General features: G+C 40.9%; 1 long non-coding RNA gene across 1 annotated transcript; it reads left to right on the forward strand.

The window, feature by feature from the left end:
• Positions 1 to 1,519: 1,519 nt before the first annotated feature.
• LOC119169390 (uncharacterized) lies at positions 1,520 to 11,007 on the forward strand. Its single transcript, XR_012889101.1, has 4 exons — positions 1,520 to 1,758; positions 3,481 to 3,550; positions 4,002 to 4,094; positions 10,841 to 11,007. It is a non-coding gene; the product is annotated as an uncharacterized LOC119169390 (long non-coding RNA).
• Positions 11,008 to 12,264: the final 1,257 nt, after the last annotated feature.

Genomic DNA, 12,264 nt, shown 5'->3' on the forward strand with positions numbered 1-12,264 from the left:
CTAAAAAAGGCAGCCACTTTCCTATGACGCGAAGCTTAAACAAACAAGTTCAAGCATAAGTGTATTACCAATACAAGACATGACAATACTGATTGTTGGCCTAGTTGGTACTTGCTTACTTTGCGGCCAAATCATGTCAGTAAACGAGACATGACGTCACCTAAAATATCTCAAGTGTGAAATTTAACTAAACGCCGGGGCAGTAGGCCATGCATGCACTGCTGCGAAAGACTTACTACCAATTGTGTGTGCAAATCCTCTTTATTTGTGCGAAAGACATTCTGTGCGGGTAGCACGACACTTGTAACGTGGTTCAGACTTCAATTTTCATTTTCGGCCCGAGTTGTGGAACCGCCCAGCACACTGTGCCGCGACAGTGCCACTGGCCTAGCTGATATTGCAAGGCCTTAGAACAACCTTCTGCCTAACTTATGCGTACATGACTGGCCGGTAGAAACTGAAGCTCGGGCGATCTGGTAAGGACCTAAAAAAGTCTTTAACAGTGCGTCCACGATGAAAAAAGGGGGACAGAGTAAGTAGAGGCAAAGAGTGCTTCCAATCCTGTCACCCTTTTAAAGACGTACTTATCGCATGCAAACCCACACATCGAATATCAAGCCAGGTGACTAACCAGGCTGATCACTTTCTCTCCTCTCTTTATCTCGTTCTCTGTTTTTTTTTTCAATGATGGCGCCTTCTTCTATGCTCATTAGCTTAAATATAATCTTTTTTTAAATGTCCCACATTAGCAGGGCTTGTCATACTAAATAAATTTCAACTCCCCAAGAATACTTTTTATACCATATTTTGTGCCCATAAGAAAGTGAAAAGTGGTAGAAAACAATAATTTCTCTCTCTCTCTCTCTCACTCTGTCATATTTTATTAAGGTAGACTACGTCATGAGTCGCGTCCTAAAAGAGTGTCAGCACCCAATACCCTATCTGTTGTACGACGTGCATTAATATTTTCATTTCTGCTGTACGTCCAATTCTGGCTTGTATCTGCCTCACAGGTAGCATTGAAACTACGCATATCTTGTGCGCTTTCGAAATTCCACTTTTATTTGTATTTTGGGCTCACTTATTAAGCTGTGATTTAACAATAGGGTGGCGCCATCGAATATTTTATATGTCCACATAAAAGCGAAGTCACAAGCCACCAAGTCACCATTGTATTCGCACTTGTATTCTAAGTTTGCAGCAAGAAGTATGTTCATTCTCGCCTTTTCAATATAAAAGTTTTGTGGCAGCTCGCGCGGAGTGAGCTAGGCGTGTTATTTTGACAGCAAGTATAAACTCATTTTTCTTTAGAATAAGAGAATGATGAATTGATCTTATAATATTTCTTTGCATTTGCAAGGAACTCTTGTCGAAACAGCTAAGGAATCAGTGTAAAAGATGATTCACCTGACTTGCCGAAGTTATTGCTACCTGGTGCTGTACGTTTCTGCAATCGGTGAATAAATACAACGGCAGAGGGAGGCCTATAGATACATTTTGCTTCAAACTAAAGCCACTGCAATTGCGGTTACTAACGGTATTATAAAGACCTCTTTTTAAAATGTAGTTTATATATACAAACACGTCGAGAGACTTCCGATATCATTGAAGCTATGCAGGGAAATGTTGGAAAGTGAGACTTTCTATGACATTAAATTGTAGTTGAAAAAAACGATAGCTCTGAACATTACACTTTGTTCACGTGCGCCGACAGCCCAAGGTTGAGGAAGGCGTTCATCACAAACTTGACGCTTTTGCGTGAGTATAATTCTATGGAAAGGCTGAAAGTTCATACCTATTGTCTTTAGAGCATCGTGTTTTTCCCTACACTGAGAATGCGGGCACATAAAGTTGATATCAGTAAGCCTATCTTATACTCTACCAGAGTATTATTACTGTTATTCAGGTGAAACTCACACGTTTACAGTTCATCAGATGCTGGCCTAGAAAACAAGACTTTCCGTACAAAGCTTTGGTGACCCTCTGCACAACAATAAATATGAAGTATAGTTTGAGCCGGGTTCAAACGCAGGCACTGGTTATGTAAAACATATGCGGCTGTGTAACATGTGTCTGTGCGTTCATTTGTACATACCTTTAGTGTCACTTTGTATTGTGTCATTTCATTACAAACGTCCCAGCAATTTCGGTAACCGCATCAAATGTATTAGAAAAAAATTGTGCTGATTTACGGCATTGAGAAGAGTAAATTGCTAGAATATTTAGGACAGAAAAAAATACTTGCTCACGTCAGCGCTTTCTGAGCTTCCTAGAATGTCGTCTGGGTGTTGATTGGGGAAACATTTATTTTAAAGGTACCCCTATTTCTTTTTGTACCAAATTTAGTTTGCATGTAAAATAAAGGTGCTTGTGTAAAGCGTTTGAAGCTCAGTAACATTAATGCGATTTTCGTGCCTCATGCGCCTCCGAGAATTCAGTCAAAATATACTATGGTCGTATTTTTTCCATTGCAATACTGCACTTTGTATGAATATCTGAACAACGAATACTTACTTAACAAGAAAAAATACTATTTGACCACTAAAATTGTCAAACTTTACGAGGAAAAAATCACAAATTTTACAAAATTGACCATATTGAGACGTGATTTGTACTATGTTGTGGTCCAGTGCTCCTGTGGACAGAGTATGTGCTATCCACATCCCCGTGACATTACTGTACATGCATGGATTCCAGCATATCCGATGATTTATTCCAAGAACAATTAAATTAGTATGAGCTACCAACCTAGCTCTTCATAGAACGCCATCCAGGTCAAAGCAAAATAGGTCTGTGGCTAATTCAGCGCATCAAAGAGCGATTCGTCATTCGTGTAAGACCACGTGTTCTCTCTGTATAGGCCCCTCAAAAAAACAAATTTCTTTTCCTGACCCCGTTATTCGCTACAACATTCTCAAAATAATGAACATGTCATCGTACTCTGACGACACATTAACTTCTTATTAACTAGTTGTTAACAGTTGAGTTGAAGAGTGTCACGCTACCTGCGCACGAAATTCGCTAAACAGTAATAGACACAAGGAGCATCTTTTTATTTCAATCATTTCCTGCACGTTCAGGCGTATAGACATCATCAAGCTTTGTGCCAATAGGGGTGATGACTCTCGTTATAAACAGAAATTATTCCCGATGTAACTAATGGAAACTAGAATTCAGTTGGTTGTGCTGCTTCACGCTCGATAGCCTCATGCTGTACCGTATATGTCGTGGCTTTCACTTTATCGCCCCATTGTAACTTCATGCGGTGATGCAACCTACCGGTTAGTTTTTACACTATTTGTGAAATAAAGGAAGCCCTCTCATTTTACAAAATCACATAGTTTCGCTCGGGCGAAAAAACTCTACGAATTAAGCGAAGGAAAAAACTGTAACCATTTTCTTCTTTTTCACAGTAGCGAAATTCTCAATAAAGTTCTCATCCCATAAAAATAAAACAAAGTGTTTTTCTCTATTTTTCAGCGATGGATCGAAAATGTCTTTTTATATTTATCATGACACTTGTGATTGTTACAGCCATAAGTCCAGGCAAGTAAGTCATATCGTATTAATGATACTTTCGTTGAAATGATAGTTTCGTCACCTCAAGTGTAGCGAATACCTCTTTGGATGAATAGCTTCAGAATTCATTTCAAAGCATTGTGAAAACGTTTACTTTCAAGCCAATCACTGTGAAGGTCGTGAAAGAAATTCAATTTTCCACAAGTGTAGTATTTGTGTTAAAAAGTTGCTTACGTTTTTATATTAGTTGGAATTGTTAAAATATGTCGTTTCTCAGGACAACAAGGACGGAATATTAGAGAAGAAGCAGTAGTGTCGTAGTACAAATCGGAAATCTTTTTATGTTGCAAAGTATGTTTGCCAAACCAAAATTTCGCGAAAAGCCTAGATTGCCCTGTGTGCTTCAAATAAATTTTTAACTCAGCAAAGCGCACTCGCATCCGCTGTCCACTTACATTTCACGGTTCTTTTTCATATCTCAGGCAACTTCACTTGCCGTATGCGACAATCCCAGTGCACAGGTGTGAGAAGACCCAGTTGCTTTGAATCAAGGACACAGCTGCGTTTCGCGTGCTGTAAGCATTTTTATGACTTTTAAGCTTTTCACGTGCACAACAAATGCAGAGAATGTCCGCAATTTCACTCTTTTTTTTTCACTGAAACATTTTTCCTTCACAAAATTTGTGTTAACGCATTCAATTGTTCTCAAATACTATAGTTAAGTGAGTAAAAATGTCTGACATAATGGTATTACAATCCTTTAGCGTAATCATAGAGGCATGATTATTCGGATCTCACGCCCTAGGGGCATCGCAAGATCTTATTGGCAGCAGCGGCAGCGCACTGAGCAACTGACCGAGATTACCGTATAATTTACTGCAGTTACTTCGGCCGATGCCCGATCGTCCAAGCTTGCTTCCCGAGGTGCTGCTTCATCGCCGGACGCCCTGATTGCTGCCACGGACTACCTTGCTCGTGGCGCCTTCGGAGACTGTGCAGCTCTACCTACGGCTGCTTTTCGGTGACATCACCACTGGGCGGCACTGGAATCATCAAGCAACGCTATAAAGGACCGGCACTGTCGACGGGATGTCATTGGCAGCAGCGGCAGCGCACTGAGCAACTGACCTAGATTACCGTATAATTTACTGCAGTTACTTCGGCCGATGCCCGATCGTCCAAGCTTGCTTCCCGAGGTGCTGCTTCATCGCCGGACGCCCTGATTGCTGCCACGGACTACCTTGCGCGTGGCGCCTTCGGAGACTGCGCAGCTCTACCTACGGCTGCTTTTTCGGTGATATCACCACTGGGCGGCACTGGAATCGTCAAGCAACGCTATAAAGGACCGGCACTGTCGACGGGATGTCATTGGCAGCAGCGGCAGCGCACTGAGCAACAGACCGAGATTACCGTATAATTTACTGCAGTTATTTCGGCCGATGCCCGATCGTCCAAGCTTGCTTCCCGAGGTGCTGCTTCATCGCCGGACGCCCTGATTGCTGACACGGACTACCTTGCTCGTGGCGCCTTCGGAGACTGCGCAGCTCTACCTACGGCTGCTTTTTCGGTGATATCACCACTGGGCGGCACTGGAATCATCAAGCAACACTATAAAGGACCGGCACTGTCGACGGGATGTCATTGGCAGCAGCGGCAGCGCACTGAGCAACTGACCTAGATTACCGTATAATTTACTGCAGTTACTTCGGCCGATGCCCGATCGTCCAAGCTTGCTTCCCGAGGTGCTGCTTCATCGCCGGACGCCCTGATTGCTGCCACGGACTACCTTGCGCGTGGCACCTTCGGAGACTGCGCAGCTCTACCTACGGCTGCGTTTTCGTTGATATCACCCCTGGGCGGCACTGTAATCGTCAAGCAACGCTATAAAGGTCCGGCACTGTCGACGGGATGTCATTGGCAGCAGCGGCAGCGCACTGAGCAACTGACCGAAATTACCGTATAATTTACTGCAGGTTGGTTTTCACGCCATTTGCGATTCTTTCGTTTCTCATTTGCTGTCGCAGCTGCCATTGTTCGCATTTTGAGCTTGTCTGAGTGTCTTCTAATTGTGTACAAAATGCCGAAGAAGGCTGAACTGGCAAAGAGATTAGATGAACTCGAGGAGAAGCTGAAAACCGAGGCTTTGGTGGAGTCGGTGTTCGCAAGGATTTTGTTAAAGCTGCATCATTCTGGTTTCGATGCGGTGCAAATGAAGAAAGAAGTTGATGACCTTGTTGCTAGCGCAAAATTCACGGAAAAAATTGTTGAGGAATTAAGGCGAGACAACGCTGCCTTGATGGCCGAAAACAAATCACTGAAGTCTGAAAACCGCATGATGTCTAAGAAACTAGCTGAAATAGAACAATATTCACGGCTCAACAACGTCGAGATCAGAGGTGTACCGTGCACACAAGGGGAGGACTGTGTCGCGATCTTGCAAACGGTGGGTGAAAAGATCGGATGCCCGGTGTCACCATCTGACCTTGACGTCGTTCACCGTGTTCCTACAGCAAAGGAATGCAACAAAAACCTTCTTGCGCGATTTTGTTCAAGGGATAAGAAGACTGAATTCATAAGCAAAGCCAGACAAGACTGCCTGAGGGACATCAACATAACACAGACACCTGACAATCCGGTGTATGTAAATGAGCATTTGACCCCTGTGAACAAGGCTCTCTTTTCTAAGGCTATGGCTCTAAAGAAAGAGAAAAAATGGATGTTTTTGTGGACAACAAACTGCCAAATCAAAGCTCGCAAGACAACCGACAGTAAAGTATACAGGATACGCGATGAGGCTGATCTGAATAAAATAAACTAATTGGCCCCCATTGTACATAATGCGCATGCGCCAGCCATGCCTTCCTCGTCGGCTCTTCTGTCACCTGTGCAACTAAACTCGTTTTTAGGGAGTAACTCCCGCTCTTCTATTCATCTTAATGCCAGAAGCCTACGCAAACATGTTGATGAATTTCAAAGTCTTCTTTCCACGTTTACCAACCCTTTCTCAGTAATTGCTGTTACAGAAACTTGGTTATCAGAAGACGATAGAAATCTGTTCGGTTTCCCTTCCTACACGCCATATTGCAGTCACAGGTTATCTAGCAATCATGGTGGCGCAGCCACATACGTATCTTCTAACGCTTCCTGTAAACGAAGGTTTGATCTCGAATTAAACACGATCTACTGTGAATTGGTCTGGCTTGAGTTTGAGCATACTTTTCTTAATATAGATAACAAAAGATTAATATTAGGCTGTATATACCGCTCACCGTCTTCTCCAGTTACTGAATTTTGCACAAACTTGCAACGCTCCCTAAATGTTATTTCCCTTCAAAATAAAAATGCTATTATCATGGGTGACATCAACATTAATTTACTAGATGATTCGTCACCTAACTCAATCAACTATCTAGCTGCACTAAATAGCTTCGGGTATGAATCTTTAATCAGTCTTCCAACTAGACCAAACAGCAATAGCAATGGGTCCCTCATTGATTATGCATTTTCAAATCTACTCACGGTACCAGACGCTGGAGTGCTAGAAAAAATATTACTGACCACTATCCCATGTTTCTGCGTTTCGATTCCACTGAAAAACGTGATTCACCTTCCTTTATTCGTGATATATTGGACAAGCAGAAATTTATTGATACCGTTGCTAACACTAACTGGTCTGAAGTTTATATTAAAGCTGATGCACAAGAAGCTTTCACCCTTTTTTCATCTTTGCTCCTATCGCATGTTCAATCTTGTACAGATAAGCAAAAATGCAAAAAAATAATCGCATCACCAGCAAATCCCTGGCTGACGAGGGGATTACTAACAGACATGCGCAAACGTGACAACCTCTGCAAAAAAACTAAAAGGCAACCGTTTAACGCGAATTTGATTGCTCGCTATAAAAAATTTTGTAACTTAATAAACACCCAGCTAAAAGAAACTAAAAGAAAATATTATGCGCAAAAAATAACTGAGGCCGGAAATAGTACGACAAAAAAATGGGACATCATTAATTCCTTTTTAAATGGGAACCCACGTTCGGATAAAATAGCTACAGTTCTCCATAATGATGTCACTTATAGTGACCCAGCTGACATCGCCGATCAGTTTGCAAACTTCTTCTTTAACGACGAGCACACCCTACCTTTATTTATGAAATGGCCTTAGATCGCCTACCCCATTCGTTCTTTCTGTTTCCCACAACTCCAGATGAAATAATCAGCGTTATAGGTACCCTAAAAATGACGAGTGCTTGCCTTGACGGCATTCACCCCTCCCATATAAAAATGGTAGCTCACCTTATATCAAATGTATTCTCTTCAATTGTGAACTTAATGTTTAGAACAGGTGTTTTCCCGCATGAACTGAAGCAGGGTAAAATAATCCCCGTACATGAAAAAGGAGATGCTTCGTTATTGAATAACTACCGCCCCATTTGCATCTTACCCTTCTTGAGCAATGTAACTGAAAAACTGATCTGTACACGTCTCACAAATTACCTGAACAAATTTAATATACTTTCGCCTTGTCAATTTGGCTTCGTTCCGGCTACTCCAGTGACCTTGCGCTAATCTCACTTACTGACCATTTAAAAAAGGCTATTGACAACGGTTACTATGCGGGCAGCATTTTCATCGACCTAACTAAAGCTTTTGATTCGATCAATCATCACATTCTTTTCAATAAACTTGAAGCATTTGGTATAACTGGCCCAACATTACTATTATTGCGTAGCTATCTCTGCAACAGCACACAGAAGGTGGTAATTTCCAATGCATATTCGTCAACCAAATTAACTAATATTGGTGTACCCCATGGGTCCATTCTGGGGCCCCTTTTGTTTTTACTCTATATTAACGATTTGCCCAAATGCCTTTCTTCATCCAGTTGTATATTATACGCCGACGACACCACAATTTTTAACTCCGATAGCAGCATTACATCCTTAACTGGAAAACTAAACTTTGATCTGGCACAACTCGTTCGCTGGTGCAGTAATAACATGTTAGAAATTAACACGTCTAAGACAAAATTTGTTGTCTTCTCTTCACCACAAAAACCCTTACCTTCTATTCCTCCTGTTATAATTGCGCGCAATTATATCCATGTGAGCGACTGCTGTAGATTCCTAGGCATTGAACTCGACAGTAACTTGAAATACCACCGACATGTTGCATATGTTAGGGAAAAAATGACATATGGCATTCGACTACTGATTAAATCTCCTCTTTATTTCAATCCATCAATACTTATGTCACTGTATTTTTCTTTTGTTCATTCGCACATTTCTTACTGTATTACTTCATGGTGTAACACATACACCACTCATCTTACTTCAGTTCAGACAATTGAAAACCAAGCGATAAGAATTCTCACGTCAAGCCCATATCTCTCTAACGCTAAGTCACTACTTTATGAAAACAATATATTAATTGTATCTGAGCTAGTTAAATATAACCTTGGTATTAACATGTATAGAACTATAAATAACCAACTTCCACACTTTACTACCATTCTCTCAAATAACAATGTCACAAGATTTGTCTTTAACAATAGCTTTCTACTGCCAAAAGTTCGCACCAATTATGGCAAACAAACCATTCACTTTTCCGGAATTTCTTTTTGGAATAGTTTACTTTCCGACATTAAAGTATGCCGTTCCCTGCAGGTAATTAAATCGAAGTTGAAAAACCATATCATGTCAACTAACTAGCCTGTTTTGCTGTTTCTTAATTGATTCCTGTTCATTGTGAGTTGCGTTCTGTAATCACTTGTCATTGAAGTTAGTGCGTTATTCTTGCTTTTAAATTGTTTCTGTGAGATTACAAGGGTATATTCTTACTTTATTTGTTTCAATTGCATTTTACTGTAGCTCTGTCCTCCTGCTATGTGCATCACAATCATTCTCAATTCTACATTGTACAAGAGGTCCCCCTGCAGTCTCTGACTATGGGACCTCTTTCTGTATATCATGCACATGTATTCTTCTTCATTTAGCACAATAAAACCTTCTGTTCTGTTAAGTTGCGGTGATGAAAATTTGTGTGCCGTCGCTGAATATGTTAGCCTTTAGGTATCATGTCGACTTAAGCAACCTGTTACTGTGATGATGATGTCACAAGTTGCAACATAAATGACATAAAATCAGGCTATACAACGCATTTCATATATTAGGACCTGACGGTACGCGACTAACCAACTAACAAGAGAAAGAAACTTCGTGTAAGTATGTGATGCCTTCAACTGTGCTGTTTAACTAGTCTTCGCAAAGTTGAAATACTGAAGCTGCCTGAATATTTTTACAACCCACACATGCGTACACCGCAATTTTTTACTAGCTTTATAAAAATATTGTATATTTAGGGTTAGTTTTTGCTTGCCACGTCATGTAGAGTCATTATTGTTGCATTACGTAGTATTTCCACTGATTCGCTTGCTACTGATCTCTTAAAGGTATTTTAGCGGGCCTCCACAGCTTCTTTGTAAATAGGAGCGGAATCTCTAGGTGAACTAAGCTGGTGTAAAGGCGCATTTACTAAAAGAAATGACCTTATGGCTTTCTTTAGATGCCATTCCCTAGCACAATATACTGAGGCCACACTGATTTGTACCTGTTCTTGATTTTATCGAGTTGAAAATCTAGCCGCCAGCAATATTTAACGGCAGTGGAGTATCCGCGTGTTTTCTTGTCGCAGCACAGGTACTCTTGAATGCAGCGTCTTGTCTCGTTTTTTATGTGCTTTTTTACCAATTTTTCCGCCGTAAGGTATGAACATTGTCAAAGAGCATGGCTAAGTCATTGCACAAGGCCCTTTGTTATTGCTTGTTGGGACCACAAGGCATACTGCGACTGCCGATGTTGTAAGTTAGGAAATTTTTTTAATTAGTTCATTTATTCATCAAAAAAACCGCATGGCTCTTTAAAACACTCCTCGAATCTTTGAGTCCTGTGACTTTCCCCGTTCGATGGCTTCTCATGTTTATTTATTCCCGCAGAATTTCTATGGCGTTAGTTCTAGTCAATGAAAATAATATTGACGAACACAGTTCTGATTATGCAGAAGACGGTGCACTACAGACCGATTTAGTTGGGCATCCACAACAGCTCTGCCGATGCAGCCTGCCAAAGAAAAGGGCGAGCAGGCTGCGTAAGCTGAGCTGCTGTGGGCACCTAACTAAATTTGTCCATTATCTAATTGAAAAACACCCAACTTACGAACGCTGCACTATAGCTTCAGGTTGTCTTACTTAATATACCGTGACTTATGCCATTATTCTCATTATTATATAAAAAACTACTATGGCACATTTCATTTCACAGATCTTCCTCAAGGAGAAAAGACAAAAAAGGAGAAGGCAAAGTGGGCGCCAGTAGTCTATGTCAGCACTTAGTAGGAACGTAGCCCCTGATACACGTAATTTGTGACGTACTGAAAGAAAACTCAACGCCCGCCATATTTAGTTTCAATAAAGTATAGCTACACTAAACGTCTCGTCATTTCACTAGTCATTTTGTGTGTAATTTTTTTTGAAAACTCGGACACTGTATGTCTAATATATACTAACAAAGCTCCGTTCTTGTTCATCACAATGTAAATGCAGCAAAATGCGGGCATGGCATCTTTTATGCATAATTTTTACACACAAGAAAGCTTTTATTCATAAATCATGTTTTCATGCTTCCAAGTGTAATTTTACGGAAGATGCCCATTGTTTTAAAAATGTTGGTGCTTGAAAAGGAGCTTAACACAAATAACAGGTTGACGATAGTTGGATAACAAACTGAAAAGCTCGCATTGTGTAGCGCGAGAAAATACCTAAATTTGGCGGTAAGTTATAACTTTGAACACGCCAGCAACGTTTTTCACTGCCCGACCCACGGTGCTACGGTTTGTTGTGTAAAACACATCACTTTTGTCGAAAACGACATGCAAGGTGGCTTTTCTTTTTCAAAGTGACTTTTACCAGCACAGCGGTACGCGATGACAAAACGACTCAACATTAGTAAAACGAGGTATTGGGCAAGTGAAATACCTTTGAATTGTGGTACCGAGCGGAGCGAAAATGAAGTTTCTGACCGATGAAGCTCCTGTCATATGTGGCGTTTCAAAAATATTTTTCTTAAGTGTAATCTAGACACATACAACTAAGCTTTTACTCTGGCTTAAAATACACTGGACAAGTTTTTAAGGTTGGTTTTATGTGCTGCTGCGTCATAGGAACGAAAATTGAGCCTTCACTACATCACCAGGCAGTACTAAGTCATCCGGCTAAAGTCACCTGTCGCGTCCTGTATTATTTTCATTTTTATAATAGCATAGATCTACATTAGCCTTTCTTACAACTGCGCTTTAGAAGTTCTAGAGTATCGGCCCTCTTGTCATTTACCCTTTAGGTAAACGAGACGTTCTCTTCAGGCCTCCCTAACCCAAAATTTAGCATAAGAATAAATTTTGCACAATAAATACTGAAAGCTTGTGACGAACGGCGACACTGTGACAGCGTTGAATAAATCGGAGGGAGAAAAATGGCATAGAAAAATAATGCGTCTAGTTTTTCAGGTTTTATCGCTAAGCCACAACTACGAATGTCGATCATCTCTAATAACCATTCACCCTGTGGTGCACAAGTGTGATTAAACATAATTGTCCTGTGTGGCATGGCGTTAAATATTTCATTGTTTAGTGATAGCACTGTCCTAAAGGAAACAACGTTCATAAGGTCTGTCTTCCACACTTGATGTGA

The sequence above is a fragment of the Rhipicephalus microplus genome, chromosome 2 (assembly GCF_043290135.1).
Source record: "Rhipicephalus microplus isolate Deutch F79 chromosome 2, USDA_Rmic, whole genome shotgun sequence".
Classification (NCBI taxonomy): Eukaryota; Metazoa; Arthropoda; class Arachnida; order Ixodida; family Ixodidae; genus Rhipicephalus; species Rhipicephalus microplus.